Genomic DNA, 17566 nt, shown 5'->3' on the forward strand with positions numbered 1-17566 from the left:
ATTTAAATAAAAATTGATGATATTATAAGCCCACCAAGTTAATTTAAAATTGATGGTTAGATATTTCTTCTTCATAATAACTTTTAGAATTAAAACTGTTAGTTAGAAAATAGGAAGTTGAGAGAAAGGATTATTGGAGATGGAGGTAGTGTATGTACATATACGTATATGCGTGGGGTGGTGGGAAGGGTGGGCCAGTGGGGAGAGGTGAGTTGTGCCGGTGGAAGAGAGGAGAGGGATGTGGGTTGTGGTTTTTTTTTTAAAAAAAGAATAAATCTAATAGTTGAAAGTTGAGGGTTCACTGATTTACTATAATACCACGTGATAGTTTAGGAGTGTTTATAGGTGTACCATGTGATAGTATAGGAGCGTTGTAGAATGGTTAATGGACATTTAGTATATAATTTTTTTAAATGGTAATTAGGACAACATGCAAAGTGTAGGAGTCTGGTCCCTAGAAATTATTCTTTTATGTAGAAATTTACCATGGTCGAATCTATAGTTTTTTAAAGACACCATCGATCTAATTTAGATGCGTTCGCAAATTTGTTGATTATTTAGGATGCTTGTTGTTTAGCGAGTAAAAGATACATTTGGGGTAGAGCTTAGCAGGAAAAAAAAAATAGTGCACACCTGCATTTGTTGAAGACCTAATGCTAATTGCATTGATAGTCCCTAGCTGATTACAGGTTAGCCTGTTTGGATAACCAAATTAAAGTAAGCAGCACGCATGTTGAAAGCCTATTTAATGTTTGGAAAAAGTCCGTTTTACTCCCCTCAAGTATGACCCTGGAGCAAATAACCCCCTAACCTTTAATTTGGTTTACTTAACCCCCTAGGTTCCCAAAACCGGATCACTATTCACCTTTCTAATTTAATACAAACCGTTTTGCTGATGTGGCACATGGATTAGGTGGTTTTGCTTACTAGGTTGGATCCAACGTGGAGAATTTTCACTTGTAGCCAGGTTTTACTTGCCAGGTGAGGCTACAAGGAAATTTGCACTTGACGTGGAAAGTGATGACGTGAGGATTTTTCATGTGTCAGTTTTGAGACTACTGGAAGATAGCAGCAAGGTAGCAGGAGCAAGGAAGCACACCAGCCTACATGCTAAATTAACGAGTTGACATTCAGACTATTTATAACAAGTTAGACTGAAAGGTAATACCAAAATTTGTTCACCCTAACCAGATTCAATAACTTAAACTCAATCCACCTTACATTACACCTACCATTTCCACCAAATATTTGACAAGTACTTTATTGAAAAATATGTAAAGTATTCCATAAAAACAACACGCCATATGCAACCAAATCTTCACTTCTTTGTTGTGTTTGTTCTTGCAACTTTCATCGTTTGTCCCTTCTTTGTTATTGACAAGCTGCTGCTCTGGGATGGCAAATCAGTCTGCACCTTACATGAAAAAAAAGATAATATATTTTGGACACCTTTATTGTGATGGAATATAGTCTGCAATGTAGTTGCAACTTACATGAACTTTTTGCTGCGAAGTTCCTGCAGCTACAGATGGCCTAAACCTTTTCTGCGGCCTGCTACATTCCTGAACCTGCATTCAAAGTAGAGATCAGAATCACATATGTCAATACTCAACCACTTATATATGTAGCATGTAATTACTTGCCTCTCTTGCTCTCTCTTGTACTGATATCTTTTTTCCTGAATTTCCTTTCATCGGACATGTTCTAATGTTATGGGTAGTTTGCTTGCACTGGCTACATCTTCCTTTAGTGCCAGTTTTGGATAACTTCTTCCCTTTTTTTGCTTCCAATGGATCCCTCCTCCTCTCTTTCCGTGGCCTTCCTGGCATCTTGACATAACCTAGTGGTCCTGGCTTTGGATGACCAGTAATTGGCCACTGCATCATACCCTCCATTGGCATCATGCAATGGTCATATATTTTGTTATACACCTCAACACTGTAGCAACCTGCCATGTAATCTTCAGGTTGCTTTGAGCTCACAAATAATGCAGTTATAGCATGTGCACAAGGAATACCTGCCAATTGCCAATACCTACAGGAACATGTTCTCTTCTCAAGGTCAACTGTGTATCTCTTATCCTTATCAGTGACCTCAAATCCATCTTTTCCATTCCAAATGGCTTCACAGTTTCCAGATAAGTCAATGTATTTGTTCAACTTCTTCAAGATATTTGGACATATCCTACCTATCCATCCTTTTGCTTTGCTCCTGTTCTGTTGTATCCTCACATAAACCTTGGTCCTTATGCCCTCAAACATAGATATGATTGGATGTGCCCTGATGTCAATTATCCAATTATTGAAGCTCTCACACATATTGTTGTCTACACTATCACAATTGGACCCTATCCTAAACCAAGCTCTACTCCAGTGCATAGGTTCAGTGCTCATCATGTCCTTGGCACCAGCAGGAGTTAGCTGTGCAAGTTTGGCTCTACAAAAGTTGAAAAATGGTCTACAAGATGCCTTGGCACACTTCCAAAATGGCTTCTGGAATGCTTGATCCCTATACTTCTTCCTCCAATTAGCATAGATGTGTCTAGTGCACATCCTGTGCTCAATTTGTGGCAAAAATTCCTCAACTGCACTTACAAGTCCCTACATTGGTAAATGAAACACATGAGGATCAATATTCATGTATTTTTGTTGATCATATAAAAATAAGTAGATATCAAGGATGCATTACCTTTTGTTGATCAAAAATAATAACCCAACCAGCTCCATGAGGATCAATATTCAGATCTTTTTGAAGTAGTCCAATAAACCAACTCCAACTGTCTTTTGTCTCTTTCTCGACTACTGCCCATGCTATTGGATACATTTTGTTGTTGGGGTCTCTTCCTAATGCACATAGCAGCTCACCATTGCAAGCACCTTTGAAAAAACAACCATCTAGTCCTATAACTTTTCTGCATCCAGCTAAAAAACCTTTCTTGCAAGCATCAAAACATACATACATTCTCTGGAAAACCGGCCAATTGTATTCATGATCCAAACAAATAGCCACCGTGCTACCAGGATTACTCCTAAGAGTTTCTGCTTGGTACTCAAACACTTTAGAGTACTCACCTCTGCATGCATCATAAATCCTTCTCATGACAATACCCTTAGCTCTCTTAACTTTCGAGATGGACACATCAGCAAACATATCCAGCCTCACTGTCTTCTTCAAACTTTGCAGTTTCCATGACGGATTAGACTTGATGATGTGCTCGTACTTATCAGCAATTCTTCGGCTAGTAACCAATCTGTTATCTCTTCTCTTAGGGCAATTGTGCACATCATTGAAGGTTTTCACCTGAAACCAATCACAGTTTGTTCCATTTGAGGCAAATATGAACCATGGACAATCTTTCCATGAATATCTAGCTCTGATCTTCTTAGCTTCATCCTTGGGGAATCTGATATGCTTTTTGATTACAAGACCATACTTGATTACTGCTTCCTTAAACTTTGCTCTTCCTGCAAATGTCATGCCTATTTCAAACTTAGGTGTGTGTGCATTGCTATCATACTTTGGAAATCTACTCTTCCTTCTTATTGCTTCACCATCTTCTGCATCATCATAAGAGGCTTCTTCACTTGAGTCCAGAAATGGTGTATCAGTGTCATCATCCAGTCCCTTATCATCTTATTTATTTGATGGGTCAGACAAGAACAACGTTGTCACTGGTTACAGTAATAGTGGCACATGGATTCTTCTTAACCTTGTTGGCATGCTCTCTATTTTCTTGTGCTTCCTCATCATCTTCAGATCTCTCCTCATCATCTTCAGCAATACCATCTGTTTCACTAGAATCTTCAGCATCACTATGACTGTCATATTCTTCCTCAATGTCATCTTCAACATCACTGTCATCACTGACCCCATTGCTAAGCACAACATTATCATCTTCGTTGTGCTTGAGTATTTCAGCATATATTTCAGCTACATCACCCATGATTATGCATTGAGCCATATATAAGCATTCCTTATCATCTGATAGTGCTTTCAGGCCATTGTTTAGTTCAGCACCCGGAAATAACCAATGGAAAATCACTTCATCTTCTTCACTTAGTGAAACATGGTCTCCAAGGTATCCTCTGATCTCTGGCAATGCCACCTTGTCCCTCTCTATGTATGACATCTCAGTTTGACCACCATTATAAACCACAGAATATCCATCATAATCAAATTCCCCACCAAAGTGAAACCGGATACAAAGTACATCCAAATTATCCATTACACCTAACATGGCAACAATGAGATCATCAGTAAACTTATCTTAAAAAATGAAACATTAATCAAGCAGCAATTATCTACCAAATCCTAAACAACTCATCCCAAGATAAAATAAAAATCAACCAAAAAACAGTCCCTTATACAATATGAAGTGAGATAGCTGATGAACAACAACTTATGAAGTGAGCCACCCTCGCCGGGCGTCGGCTGCCACCCATGCTACATCGTCGATGGCAATGATTTGCTCCATTTCAGCATTTCCACTAGGTATGATGCCTGCGGTGCATGTGCCATCGCTCGCGACGGCTTCAAGACGCACACGCCGAGCGCCGGCATCTGACGATGGATAATGAGCTCGCAAGAAAAAAAAACAACAAGGGATAGCAACAACCTAACCCTCAGTAGTGCCCTACCACCAACGAAATCAACCAAAAAAATTTCATCAACCAACTGCCACACGCACTTATTATCCCCTTCTAGAACAACCCTAAACCTAAAGCATGCCAAGATCGAGTGGGGAGGAGGGAGGGAGGAAGGGAGGGAGGGGGAGGGACGCACCACGGGGCTGCGATCTCACGGATCAGCACCGCCTATCTGCGACGATCATCACCTGGATTCTCCGCCGTCGGAAGGGAGAGAGGAGATGATGAGAGGACTTGTGAGGGAGAAGAGTCCAACGCATGGAGGAGAATACGACGTGTGATTAATCTCCCAGGTTCTCTTTCTCCACGTTAGATCCAACCTAGTAAGCAAAACCACCTAATCCATGTGCCACATCAGCAAAGCGGTTTGTATTAGATTAGAAAGGTGAATAGTGATCCGGTTTTAAGAACCTAGGGGGTTAAGTAAACCAAATTAAAGGTTAGGGGGTTATTTGCTCCAGGGTCATACTTGAGGGGAGTAAAACGGACTTTTTCCTTAATGTTTTGATTTGTGGGTATCGTTGTGGTTTTATCGTATTATTTAGTAATTAAAAATTATGATCACTTAAGTTTCTATATGAGGTTGTTAGCTATTAAATATGAGGGAGCGTTGAAAAAGGAGGATTGGGGAAGGAATTACTCACGTACATACCAGAGAGGGGGAAAACATGTGTATATGTACGGCAGGAGGATACATACATGCGTTTGTTTTGTTTGGAGATATATTCATTTCTAATAATAAAGATAAATCTAATATTAAAAATAGTGGGTCCACCGGTTTATTAGATTGCCAATTGTCAGTTTAGGAGCGTTTGTAGAAAGTCACGTGACAGCTTAAGAGCATTTTTACAAAGTTTAATGGACTTTTAGTATATAATAGATAGATTTGATTTCTCGTCGCAATGCGAGGGTTATGTGATTCTGCCCAGCAAAATGATTAATTATTACTATCCAAAAAAACTATTTGGATATATGTATAAACTGTTGTCACAAAAATAAAAAAAAATGTGACAATAAACTTACACTATTCCAATAATTAATTCCAACCGACGTAAACATGCTCGATAAGCACATGAGGGAACTTGGTCTTGTTTTCCTCCGATTCACACCATTTCTTCAGTTCAGGGCAGGCGGTAACTCGTAGAGTTTTTAAATTGGTCAGTTTGTGTATGCTATATGGCAAAGACTTGATAGCGCTACAGTTATGGATATAAAGTTTCTTGAGAGAGGTGACCTCACCCAATCTTTTTGGCAGTGCTGAAATGCTTTTGCAGGATACCACCTCTAGCTTCTCGAGAGACGAGAGGTGCCCATCCATGATTCCTTGCAGATTGTTCAGGCTTAGGCACTTTACGATTTTCAGGTTACGAACTGAGGAGAGATCTCCCAACCACTCAGGTAGAGATACGATACTTTCACATTCACGCAGAGTCAACGAGGTTAAAGAAGTGAGATGCCTCATGACTTCCCGCGATGCCTTCAGCTCCAGGCACCTCCTACCTATTATCTCCAAAGATTCAAGATATGTGAGCTCGCCCATCCAATTTGGCAGTTCTAGCATGTTGTCATTTCCTTTCAGGGTGAGTTTTTTGAGTGAGGATAGGGCTTGAGCGATCTCCGGTGAGGAGCTGCCCACATCACTGAATGAATCGATGACTAAAGAGCTCTGAGGAGCCAGCTGATGAAGCATCCTGCACTGATGCAACGGCAACTTGCATGATTTGACGACCATGATTTTTACTGAAACAGAACTGGAAGCTGAAGCACAGGCTCCTGTCGGCCATGATGACATCACATTGTCGCTGGACTCGATCTCCAAGTTAACAACTTTATCTGGGGGGGCAAGGTTTGAGGCTCAACTTAGGGCAGTGACGTATTATCAACATCTTCAGAATAGGGAACATAAACTCGCTCACACCTTCCCCCTCACTACAGGAGTACATCGTCTGCCACTCCTCCAGACTTTCCATATTGGATATGGAAAATCTACTCAGTGAGCTAAATGCCCCTGCTCTACCACAGAACTCCCCGTCAATCTTGGTAATGCCATTCATTCCTTCAAGTGATAGAGTTTTCAGATATGGCAGGTGGCCGAGCGATGGCAGGCAGGTGCACTTGGGCAAATCCACTAGATAAATCGTGTTAAGCGAAGGGAAATGATGTGGAGCAATGTTCATCAGCCAGTCTGGAAAGGCTACACTGTTGTAACCTTGTAGCTTAAACTTCTGCAAATCTCTTGGTGGTTCTAGCTCTCCCAACAAGTCCCGATCCTCCACAAATCTCCTCACATCTCTTGTCCAGCAAAGTGTCAAGTCTGATATTATTTTTTTCTCCTTCAATCTTACTCTCTGTGCCTCTTCCACAGTGATCACATTTTCTAATTTACTAATCTCCAGTTCAGGAGTAGTAGTACTATCTAATTTCTGAAGCATAACCAGATTGCTACTAGATTCACCATTGCAAGTTTAGACAGCAAATTGTGGTAATGAAAATGAAATACCGCTGAGCTTAGGTATTATGGACTTGTCCAGAAAACAACAACCTGAAACATTTAGATGTTTCAGATTATCCATGTCGTGCATAGCTCTTGGAAGCTGAACTAGACGTGAGCAGCTCGACAAGTTAAGCGTATGCAGGATATTCAGGTTTCCGATACTTTCGGGAAGAAATGTTATAGAGTCATTATTAGACAAGTCCAGCTCCTGTAGATGGGAAAGGGAGCTGATAGATGCAAACATGTTATAAAACACATCCACCGTTTTCGCAATAGGTTCTCCTTGAAATGCAGCCAATAAAATATTTAGGAATTTTGATAAATACAAATACCGGAGTTCAGTGAGCTTGCCCACCACTTTCTCGAGCCCGCGGAGCTGCAATCTGTCACTTTCATCACAGCAGCAATCTGATAAATTCAAATATTGGAGTTTCCTCAGGCTACTCAAGGCTTCTGGTACACCCTTGATCTTAAAACATTTTGATAAATCAAGATGTATCAAGTTTTTAAGACTCCCCCATGATTTTGGCAATTCTTCAAGTTCTCTCCATCCAGATAAGTCCAAATACTCCAGTTTAATGAAGCTGCCCATAGCATCAGGAAGCCTTTTGATTTTGATATCTGTGAACTCTGTTGATAGGTGCAAATACTCGAGTTTGGTGAAGGCACAAATATCTGTTTGCGACAACCCTGGAGAACATGAGCTTGTTGAGAAGTGAAAATACTGCAGTTCTGTCAGGCTACCCAAATTCCCTAGTTTCTCTACAGATTCACAGTATGATAAGTTCAAATGTTGCAGTTTGGTGAGGTTCTCCAAGAATTCTGATAGACCCTTAAGGCTGGAGCAATTTGACAAATCCAGATACGACAATTTTAGCTTCCCAAATGATTGTGGTACTCTTTGTATTCCTGAACAACCTGATATATCAAGATGCATCAGACTGTCCATTTCTCCAATTGACTCTGGTAGTGAACATAGTGCTGAAGATCCATGGAGATTGAAATATATTAATTCTGAGAGTTTAGTTATACAATCAGGAATCATTGTATCTTGCAACCCAGGAGCACTAAGATACCTCAGCTGCCTTAATTGACCGATAGAATCTGGCAACTTCTGTAGAAAGCAATCGCTTAAATCCAATACACGCAGGTAGTACTTTGCACCTGAAAATGCATCATAATGAAGTCCAGTTTTGGAGCAGTCAACAAAACGTAGAGCTCTCATCTTCGCAGGAAATTTGGTGAATGAATGCAATGGCTTGGTGCTGTCACTGAGTAATGCATATCGGTAGTTGCTTTCACCATTGTTGTCTTGTTTGCTGGAAACAAGAATTTCATCCACCATGACCGAGCTTGCAAGATCATGCACCAGGTCGTGCATGGTGAATAATGTAACATTCTCTTGATGCACTCGGGCGATCTGCAACCAAATGCGTACTTAGCAGTGTTATGTAGTATACTAGAAAAATCTTAAAATTACACAAATAATCAAATAATTACATTTATTAAAATCAACAAATATCAACGAAGCATTCTGACTTCTGAGTATGAAAACCAATCATCTTTTTTTCCGTAAATTGAGATCAGAATGTCCTTTAGCCAACTATGAGATTTGCTCCGGTCCAACAAAAAGTATCTCAAGATACCGGTATCCACTACTAGAAAAACCAATTTTCCCAATGTTGGGGTCTTATTTTCACAGATGGACATGACCCTTAGAGACAAATGACCGCCTACAAAAATATAAATCGGGGTGAAATTTAATGTCCGCCTGTGAAAAGGCGGACCACTTAAGCGGTGCCTGTGAAAATAATTTTCGCTAGCGCCGATTAAGTGGTGCGCCTGTAAAAATAGACTTAATATAAATAGACTTGCGGGCCTAAAAGTCCCCTCACCTCTCCTCCTCTCCCCTCCCCTCACCTCTCCAGCTCTCCTCACCGGCCCCTCCCCTCCCCTCAAATCTCCTGTAACACCCCAGCCCGTTTGAAGCCTAGTAGTGTGTGTTTGGCCCATGTGGCCCAGAAGTGGATGTGTAGTGGTGGTTTAGTACCACCTTGGAAGTTTAGGTGGGTGAGGGCCTGCTTATAAGCCTTGGTGCTCCAACCATGGTATCCCCATGTTAACCCTTTTACACGAAGCGAGGACGAAAGTGTAAGCGGGATACCATGCGAACGTAGGTCCGCTCAACGTGTAGAGCGGACTAATGCGGATTTTGGAGGCAAGGTGTTACAGTTGGTATCAGAGCATAAACCTTCGCTGTATGATGCATGTGCTTTGGGCCATGGTCTACACCGGAGGGGGTTCTGGGCCTCTGCCGTGTAAACGGTGAGCTGCCGGGGCGTCCCCCCTTAAGGGGGGGGGGGGGTGTGAATGTAACACCCCAGCCCGTTTGAAGCCTAGTAGTGTGTGTTTGGCCCATGTGGCCCAGAAGTGGATGTGTAGTGGTGGTTTAGTACCACCTTGGAAGTTTAAGTGGGTGAGGGCCTGCTTATAAGCCTTGGTGCTCCAACCATGATATCCCCGGGTTTACCCTTTTACACAAAACGAGGACGAAAGTGTAAGTGGGATACCATGCGAACGTGGGTCCGCTCAACATGTAGAGCGGACTAATAATGCAGATTTTGGAGGCAAGGTATTACAGTTGTTATCAGAGCATAAACCTTCGTTGTATGATGCATGTGCTTTGGGCCATGGTTTGCACCGGAGGGGGTTCTGGGCCTCTGCCGTGTAAACAGTGAGCTGCCGGAGCGTCAGCCCTTAGGAGGGTGAATGTAACACCCCATCCTGTTTGAAGCCTAGTAGTGTGTGTTTGGCCCATGTGGCCCATAAGTGGATGTGTAGTGGTGGTTTAGTACCACCTTGGAAGTTTAGGTGGGTGAGGGCCTGTTTATAAGCCTTGGTGCTCCAACCATGGTATCCCCGGGTTAACCCTTTTACACGAAGCGAGGATGAAAGTGTAAGCGGGATACCATGCGAACGTGGGTCCGCTCAACGTGTAGAGCGGACTAATGCGGATTTTGGAGGCAGGGTGTTATAGTTACATCTCCTCCTCTCCTCTCCCCTCCCCTCTCCCTGGCCGGAGGCGGCGGCGGCTCCCGGCGGTAGCGGCGAGGAGGCGCGGCCGAAGTCCAGGTGGCGGCGGCGGCTCCCCTCCCTCCCTCCATCCCTCCCAGATCTGGCCGGAGGAGGGAGGGGGGAGGCCGGCAGCGGCGGCGCGGTCCGGGCAGCGGCTTCCCTCCTTCCTCTCTCCCAGATCTGGCCGGAGAAGGGACGGGGGAGGCCGGTGGCGGCGGCACCGGCGCTGTCCGGGCGGCGGCGGCAACGGCGTGGAGCGGCGACGGTGCGGCGGCGGCAGCTCCCCTCCCCCCTCCCTCCCAGATCTGGCCGGTGGAGGGAGGGGGGAGGCCCTCGGCGGCGGCGGCGGCTCCCGGCGCAGTTTTTTTTTGTTCGTTCCTTCCATTTTCGCAAGCGGGCCGTTGCCCCGACTTTTCGCAGTCGTTGTGGTGCAGGCGGACCTCTCTCTCGCCTGCAAAAATGAGTTTTGGCCGTCTGCAAAAATGCCTTTTCTAGTAGTGATCTCATGGTATTAAATCGTTTCTGATCGTTGGATCTAACAATGTCGATCCTGCCTAGCTAGATCCAACGATTTGGTACCGTGAGGTACTGGTACCTCGAGATACTTTTTGTTGGATCGGGGCAAATATCTTGTTTCTAACAAAATTTTGAACTTGGTCAATGAAGGTCTGGTCTAAATACATTTGTGCTCATCACCGTATTTTTCATATATGTTTTCCAAAAAGTCCAACCGCCGGAAAAAGTCAAGCCATGTACATATGTTTGCCGAAACCTTAAATTTCCAACAAATTCTGATTTATTGTCCGCATTTCGATTAATCCTTTGACGGTACCCCCTCCATATCTGATGCCCGCATTTTTGTCTTTTCACAACAGATAGTGATAAATTAGTACCGTTTATAGCGAGAACTGAAAAGATACTTGAGTATCTCTATTGGTTTTTGCAAGTGATATATCACTACCGATTCATAGTAGTTTTAGTGTCGGTAATGATGGACAGGTTGGCGGTTTATTCTGGTTCTGCAGTCATGGAACATTCACAAATGCGAGATGAACTATATTATTGGACATACGAAACTACAGGGTTGCGATAGTCCACACTAGACAGCAGGTACAATAGCAGGCTATAAGCCAGCTATAACCACATATTGAGAAAAAAAAGAGAGAAAAGAGAAAAAAGCGGGCTACAGATTTGTAGCCAGCTACAATACGAGCTCTAAGAAGTTATATGTGTATGAGAGGTGGGACCGAGTATTAATGGTTTATTATATTTTCATAGTTAACTATTGTATGAATGGACTATTAGATTAGCTATAGATGATTTGGTGCCGGTAGTTGGCTATACTATTAAATTTGCTCTTAGAGCAAGGTTAATAGTATAGCCAACTACTAGCTCCAATTCATCTATAGCTAATCTCATAGCCAATTCATACAATAGTTGCTTACTATACTATTAGTATATGGTCCCACTATTATACACACATTGCATCTTGGAGTCCGTGCTGCAGCTGGCTACAGATCTGTAGCCCGCTGCTCTTCTCTCTCATCTTTTATCTCATTAAAATATGTTTATAGCTGGCTAATAATCTGCCATTGTACCTGCTCTTAGAGATCAGAGGCTAGCTAGAAAACCTATTTGGTGAAGCAGCATCGGTGCATTGATTGTGCCACAAGCGTGCGGGCGAGCAAGGGCATTATACGCCTTCACTCGAGCGTTCCCTAGGCCTATGGGCCTTTGTAGACCCAAATAGGTATAAAGGTTGAAGTTAGTGAGCGTAACTGCATTGGGTAGCTGAGATACTCACGCTACGACCGCCAACGTTGGCACTAAATCATACTCCCTCCATTCTAAATTGATCTACATATTTTTTTAGGTTATTCCTAAATGATCTACATATTTGTGTTTATTCATTAAGTCTATTCGTTATTTGTGCATTGAAGTAAATGGACATTGATGCATGCATCCATGCACACAAGTATTTATAACCCACGTGCAATATCTTGATTTACTATTGGCTAGAAAATAGTGGGGATGGTGCATGCATTGAGTTTGTTGCTAGAGAAAATATAGTATGAGAGAGTTATTAGTTTTTCTTGGTCTTAGTGTACCTATGAAATATGTAGATCAATTTGGAATGGAGGGAGTAACACATAGCTCTAAGCATTGTTTTCTACGGTAAAATAATTAAAAAATTGAGTTAAAAGTTTTAAAATATGATATAGAAATTTTAAATTTTGAGTTGAATGATTCAAATTTGAATGAAAAGTTTCATAATTTGAGTTGAAAGTTAAAAAAAAATAACAATGATCTAAAAGTTTTTAAATAGGACTTGAATGTTTTAAGTTTAGAGTTGAAAGTTTCGAATCTTTGAAATGCAAGTTTCCGAATTTGTGTAGTTTCTAAAATTCTAAATGAAAGTTTGAAATTTTGGGGAGTTACTTTTAGAATTCTGAGTTGAAAATTTTGAAATTTCAGTGAAGAGTTTGAAAGTTGAATTGAATTTTTAAAATTTTCAGTTCAAAGTTTTAAATTTCAGTATAAAGTTTACATTTGTTTTTCTTTCAAATTTGAGTTGAAGCATAAGAAGGAATAAATTTAATTGTTTTTTCTAGCGAACTCCTAATTGATGCGAGCCTGCAACACATGAATCCAAATATGATTGCCGGAGAGCTCTCATACACAGATGATTTGTCTAGCCAATAAAGACCTAATGGGCTGGAAGTGGGCAATCCTGGGTATGCAATCTTTTCCTTTTCCAATTTTTTGTGATAAGTGATTTGAAAGAGATTGGAAGTTTATATAATTTTTTCATTTGAAACTTTCTGATAGAACTATGTTTTTTTACAATTTGTAAGTGAATTTGTTACTTTCAAGTTTGTGTAAAATTTACAATACACATTTTCAGGAGGAAGTTCTATTTGAAACTTAATTCTAGTAAAGTTTTTACTAAAAATTTGAAACTTTCAATTGAAATAATGAAGTTTTAAATAAAGATGTAAAACTTTCAAATTAATATATTAAAAAGCACTACGCACATTTTTTGAAAGCATTCAACTCAAATCATGAAATTTTTAATTTACAATTGTAACTTTCAATTAAACCTTTTGGAAACTTTGTACTCCAAATTTAAAACTTTCAAGAAAATTCTATAACTTTTAACTCCAATGTGAGACTTTCAACTTAAAATTTCAAAAACCTCTACCCAATTTTTAAACTCAAATACGAAACATTTCATTCAACTTTTCAAAACGTTCAACCTAAATTTTAAAAATTTCATCTCAACTATTTTAATTTTTATTAAAAAATCACAAAAGTGCTTAGCACTAATCACAATAGTGCTAAGTAGGAGGGTGCATGCAGATGGTGTGCGACATATTCCCCTGTTGCACATGTGTGCATTAGCCTCCCCGAGGTTAGCAGCACATTGGTTCCTTTCACTTGATTATTAGAAGACGAACTAGAAGATTATTCTTTCTAGTTGGACTTCTACATTTTCGCCATGTTGATGAAAGATACTCCGATTTAGACTAAAGGGCAAAGCGAACGATATCTTTTCCTCAACTACCACAAAGGTATCCAATACTTATATAGTTCATCCCCACTAAGTGTAGTTAATGATATTTCTCTCTTCTCTCATTAAGCCACATCACCCCAATTATTTCTAGCCTTTGGATGATAGATCTATGGTCTAAATCGTCTCTTCTTTCTTCTCTCATAAAAGCATACAATCTCAATTATTTTTAAGCTCAAAATTATATCAATTTGTTTTAGTTTTGATAATAAAATTACATTTTATTTGTACACATTATGTAACTTAATTTTTCGTAGCAACGCGGCGGAGTATTCATCTAGTTAAATAAGTGAAAAGTACTCTAGTTGACCGTGGGGGTTGAATGGTTTGGAAAGTCAATGGTGAATAAGTGGGGTAGTACAGACTTATAACTATTTATATAGAATATTGTTTATTATATGTAAACTATTGACGAATAGTTATTTGGGTATATTTGGATGTGTGCATCTACGATGAAACGGATGGAGGTGAAAACTTTTTCACCTTCATTGTTTTAAAAGGGATATTTTTCATGTTTATATACAATTTCAATTATATACATATAATTAATTGGTTGTTTTTATGTTTTAAATTAGTGTATTTTACAATCCCTGACTTCATAGGAAAACCCTGAACCTTAGAACTAACAGTATTCATCCCTAGGCTATCAAGAATGTGTGTAATTTCTATTTAACCTTCAACCCGCTAATACTAGAGCTACCAATTACAATGGTTTAGTTAGTGCAAAGGTTATCTCTAATTTTACCCTCTTCTCTCTTTCTATTTAACCTCTCCCTCTTTCTCTCTTTGAGAATATGTAAAGCTATCTCTCATATGAGAGTCAACTCTTATTTTCTTGTCTCTCTCCTTTCCATCTGCAAAAACGTGTTGTAAACATCCTATAAGACCACTATATTGTACTTACTCTAATCACCATAAAATCACTCCATAAATTAAGGTGAAGATAATAGAACTATCCATTTGTAGGAGTATGAGGTAACTTACCGACTCCGGATGTTGAAGAAATGACATTCCCAAGAGTTGATTAACATATATCTCACCAAGTTGCTTAGAGGAGTATACCTTAGATGTCTCGATCAAATCAAGGCAAATCCATTGACAAATTAAATCATCCTTAACTATCCTTTGGCCTTTCGGAAACATTGCACAATAGCCAAAACAAATCTTCAAGCATGGCTTCATTGTGAGATAACTTAACGTCAAAGATGCAAGCATATGGTGCGGTGAAGATGTATCTTCCGATGTAGATTCATTCCAAATATTGCTATCTCTTATAGATTCCCATTCATCAGCCCTTTTGGAATGTAAAATGTACCCCAAGGGATTGAGCTGCTAATGCCACACCTCCACACTTCCTTGCAATCTCCTTTCCTATATGTTCCAAGCATTCTCTATCACCTCTACCTTCGAAGGCACTTTTTTGTTTTATTATTTTCCAGCACATGTCATCTGTCAATGGCTCTAGCTTGTAGGGTTCAACATTAGAAAATCTCATAGCAATAGTTTTATCACGTGTGGTAACTAAAATGATCACCTTGGCTCTGTTCCCGACCTTTAGCTTAAGCTTCAAGCTATCTAATTTGAAGCCATCATTCTCCCAAAGGTCATCCAAAACCATGATGATATTCATATTAGGAGGTACCATCTCCAAATCAGTCATATTGGGCTCCCTTTTGGAGAGTTGTGAAATTATGGAGCTCTCAATTTTGTCCAAGTCAAATACCTGAGACACATAGACCCACACTGGAGAGAACTCTTTAAATTTTTTATCATTCATAACTAATTGTGATAAGGTTGTCTTGCCAATACCTCCCATTCCATATATCGCAAGGATAATGAAATCTTGTGTCAAGATCTTATTTGATAAACAATCTAATATTTTCTGCTTCTCTTGAATCCTTCCAATGATGGCTGTTTCTTCCACCTTCGATGATGTTTTCCTATCACTAGAAACTACTTCTTGTATGTTTGAGCTATTCTCTGACGCGAAAGAGAAGTCTCTGTGTTGTTTGGTGATTTTCTCTAGTTCCCCTCTCATCCTCTTCATCTCTTTGGCAGTTTTTATCTTGGCACAAATTGCAAGATTGGGAAACATAATTTTTCTCTGCATATTTTTTGTTGTAATTAATTGCCAGCGCATTAAAAAGAAGCAAAAAGATTCATAAACTGAAACGTGTAGAACATGTAGATAATTTTTTTAATCCCTGGAGGAGTTTTACATCACAAGAAAATCTGTATTATAACCGAACTTAAAACTTTTTTTTGCAAAATTTAAGATCAACTCAAGAAGAGTAATTAAGACCCATGTAGTACACTTGGTTTATTGAAGTCAGGCAAGACATATATACCTTACGCGTGGTTTCGGCTTCAAACCCATCTATCATGTCAGAGATGTTGTACATGACGTTCTTGAGTCGCCTCAGCCACAGCCGCACCGATTCCTCCCTTATGGATCGCCTCTCGGCGTCCTTAAGAAACACCTCGATGGTCTCCAGTGTCATCTTCATGTCCTTGAGATCGTAGTTGAAGTCCCACTGCAGCTTGATCCGGCCACCAATGGCAGAACCAATCTTCTCACCCACCATCTTGAGGACGGCAGAGGTAAGCATGGCCCCGACTTCCGCCATGGCAGCTCACGAGTACTCTGCGAGGTTGTTTGGACCAGCAAGAGATATCACAAATGCACTAGGTTGCGTGTGATATGATATCACAAGTCTCACGAAATTTCATCTTCCTGTAAGGATGGCAGTAGCATATATTTGTGTGGTAGATATCACAGGAGACTGGCGCGTGAAGATTTCGCTGTTGTGGGACTTAATTTGGTGCGTATCCATCCTACCGTGCTTCGTGCGGTAATTATCAACGGCAACGTCTCCTGCGTCGAATGTCAGAAATTAACCATGGCCCCTTAAACTTGGAGTATATTGTCACATTCTCTATTGTGCTTGTTACGGTTCATATATGTAAGGTAAAGTTGGTTTACATTAAAATTTTCCGGCTTTTTGAAGAAAGCAAGGAACGAAAACACACACACACACATGCTGGACAACCAGCTCTTACAACATATATTAAGCCAAACACCGTAAAAATTCTCTTTAGAGCAGATATAATAGCAAACTATTAGCCAGCTACAAATATATTTTAATGAGATAAAAGATGAGAGAGAAGAGCAACGGGCTACAAATTTGTAGCCAGCTGTAACACGGACTCAAAGACGCAATGTGTGTATGACAGGTAGGACCATATATTAATAGTATAGTAAGCAACTATTGTATAAATTGGCTATATATGAATTGGAGCCAATAGTGGGCTATACTACTCCCTCCGTCCCAAAATAAGTGCAGTTTTGCATTATTCATGTTCAACGTTTGACCGCTCGTCTTATTTGAAAAATTTTTATGATTAGTATTTTTATTGCTATTAAATGATAAAACATGAATAGTACTTTATGTGTGACTAAATATTTTTTCAAATTTTTCATAAATTTTTCAAATAAGACAGACGGTCAAACGTTGGCTACAGATATCCACGGCTGCACTTATTTTGGGACGGAGGTAGTATTAAACTTGCTCTTAGACCTGCAACTTTGCCGCTGAGACTTCCTGGCTACCCATCTCAACAGAGACCTGATAAAAACAAACTTGCAATAAACTAGAGTACCTCACAACAAAGAAACCAATGACTATACCATAAAGTGTAATTTTACCATTCAATATTTGGTATCTTGAGGTACCATAAATTTTCGATACCTTGAGATACTTTTTAATGTAAAATTTGGTA

At 40.2% G+C, this 17566-nt stretch overlaps 1 pseudogene; it reads right to left on the reverse strand.

Moving 5' to 3' along the window:
* Positions 1-1647: 1647 nt before the first annotated feature.
* LOC127754329 (disease resistance protein RGA2-like) lies at positions 1648-16590 on the reverse strand (annotated as a pseudogene).
* Between the last annotated feature and the right edge of the window lie 976 nt (positions 16591-17566).

The sequence above is a fragment of the Oryza glaberrima genome, chromosome 11, assembly GCF_000147395.1.
Source record: "Oryza glaberrima chromosome 11, OglaRS2, whole genome shotgun sequence".
Classification (NCBI taxonomy): domain Eukaryota; kingdom Viridiplantae; phylum Streptophyta; class Magnoliopsida; order Poales; family Poaceae; genus Oryza; species Oryza glaberrima.